Source organism: Chiloscyllium punctatum, unplaced genomic scaffold, assembly GCF_047496795.1.
Source record: "Chiloscyllium punctatum isolate Juve2018m unplaced genomic scaffold, sChiPun1.3 scaffold_1088, whole genome shotgun sequence".
NCBI lineage: Eukaryota > Metazoa > Chordata > Chondrichthyes > Orectolobiformes > Hemiscylliidae > Chiloscyllium > Chiloscyllium punctatum.
The window spans coordinates 42,501-45,130 of record NW_027310822.1 but is presented as its reverse complement, the minus strand read 5'-3'; positions in this window follow the sequence as shown (position 1 = coordinate 45,130).

Below are 2,630 nucleotides of genomic sequence, written 5' to 3'. Positions count from 1 at the left end.
CCCCTTCCCACGGTTGGAAATGCATGAAAATCGGCCTGTACACGGTGGGCGCTCCCCCCTCGAAGCTGAGACCTTCGGCAGAACCGCCGGGTCAAATCCGGCCGAGCTACCCGCGTTAGAGGTCTCAATGTCGGCTTCAGCAGTCACATTCAATCCCATTCCCGTTTGGACCTCTTCCCGCCGATGGAAATGCACAAAACTCGGCCTGAACACGCGGGACGCTCCCCCCTCGAAGGTGAGACCTTCGGCAGAACCGCCGGGTCAAATCCGGCCGAGCTACCCGCGTTAGAGGTCTCAATGTCGGCTTCAGCAGTCACATTCAATCCCATTCCCGTTTGGACCTCTTCCCGCCGATGGAAATGCACAAAATTCGGCCTGAACACGCGGGACGCTCCCCCCTCGAAGGCGAGACCGTCGCCAGAACCGCCGGGTCAAATCCGGCCGAGCTACCCGCGTTAGAGGTCTCAATGTCGGCTTCAGCAGTCACATTCAATCCCATTCCCTTTTGGAACACTTCCCGCCGTTAACAATGCACGATATTCGGCCTGAACACGCGGGACGCTCCCCCCTCGAAGGTGAGACCTTCGGCAGAACCGCCGGGTCAAATCCTGCCGAGCTACCCGCGTTAGAGGTCTCAATGTCGGCTTCAGCAGTCACATTCAATCCCATTCCCGTTTGGACCTCTTCCCGCCGATGGAAATGCACAAAATTCGGCCTGAACACGCGGGACGCTCCCCCCTCGAAGGCGAGACCGTCGCCAGAACCGCCGGGTCAAATCCGGCCGAGCTACCCGCGTTAGAGGTCTCAATGTCGGCTTCAGCAGTCACATTCAATCCCATTCACGTTTGGAACACTTCCCGCCGTTAACAATGCACGATATTCGGCCTGAACACGCGGGACGCTCCCCCCTCGAAGGTGAGACCTTCGGCAGAACCGCCGGGTCAAATCCTGCCGAGCTACCCGCGTTAGAGGTCTCAATGTCGGCTTCAGCAGTCACATTCAATCCCATTCCCGTTTGGACCTCTTCCCGCCGATGGAAATGCACAAAATTCGGCCTGAACACGCGGGGCGCTCCCCCCTCGAAGGCGAGACCGTCGCCAGAACCGCCGGGTCAAATCCGGCTGAGCTACCCGCGTTACAGGTCTCAAAGTCGGCTTCAGCAGTCACATTCAATCCCATTCCCTTTTGGAACACTTCCCGCCGTTAACAATGCACGATATTCGGACTGAACACGGGGGCCGGTCCGCCCTCGAAGTCAACACCGTCCGCAGAACCGCCGGGGCAAATCCGGCTGAGCTACCCCGCCCCCGAACACTCAAAGTCCCTCTGAAGCCTTGCATTCGCCTCCTTGGAAAATTGACGTCAAACATTACCAAAATCGGGGGCACGAGCACTAAAGCTAAGTCTCACCCTTTCCCTATCCCTAACCAGGAACCGAACGCCCACCCTCAGCCTCACACCAACGCCGGTGCCACTCCAGACAGACACACCCTTCAAAACCACACCCATCCGGCCATGCAACTCAAAAAGGGTCCAAATTCAGAAACACCCCCTTCAAAAGGCACTCCATCCTCGGCCACACCACCGGGACATGCTCCCCTCGGCGATAATTAAGCCCCCACCACTATTTGAAGCCAACCGCAGCCGCAACTCGAACGGAGAAATCAGTAACCAATTCAAAAATGCGCTTGGTTACTGATTTCTACTGAGCCGAAAAAATTCTAAGTGTCGGTGGTTACTGATTTATACCAACCCGAAAAAATTCTAAGTGTCAGTGGTTACTGATTTATACCAACCCGAAAATATTCTAAGTGTCAGTGGTTACTGATTTATACCAACCCGAAAAAATTCTAAGTGTCAGTGGTTACTGATTTATACCAAGTCGAAAAAATTCTAAGTGTCAGTGGTTACTGATTTATACCAACCCGAAAATATTCTAAGTGTCAGTGGTTACTGATTTATACCAACTCGAAAAAATTCTAAGTGTCAGTGGTTACTGATTTATACCGACCCGAAAAAATTCTAAGTGTCAGTGGTTACTGATTTATACCAACTCGAAAATATTCTAAGTGTCGGTGGTTACTGATTTATACCAACCCGAAAAAATTCTAAGTGTCAGTGGTTACTGATTTATACCAACTCGAAAAAATTCTAAGTGTCGGTGGTTACTGATTTATACCAACTCGAAAATATTCTAAGTGTCGGTGGTTACTGATTTATACCTACCCGAAAATATTCTAAGTGTCAGTGGTTACTGATTTATACCAAGTCGAAAATATTCTAAGTGTCAGTGGTTACTGATTTATACCAACTCGAAAAAATTCTAAGTGTCAGTGGTTACTGATTTATACCAACTCGAAAATATTCTAAGTGTCGGTGGTTACTGATTTATACCAACCCGAAAATATTCTAAGTGTCAGTGGTTACTGATTTATACCAACTCGAAAAAATTCTAAGTGTCGGTGGTTACTGATTTATACCAACTCGAAAATATTCTAAGTGTCGGTGGTTACTGATTTATACCAACCCGAAAATATTCTAAGTGTCAGTGGTTACTGATTTATACCAAGTCGAAAAATTCTAAGTGTCAGTGGTTACTGATTTATACCAACTCGAAAATATTCTAAGTG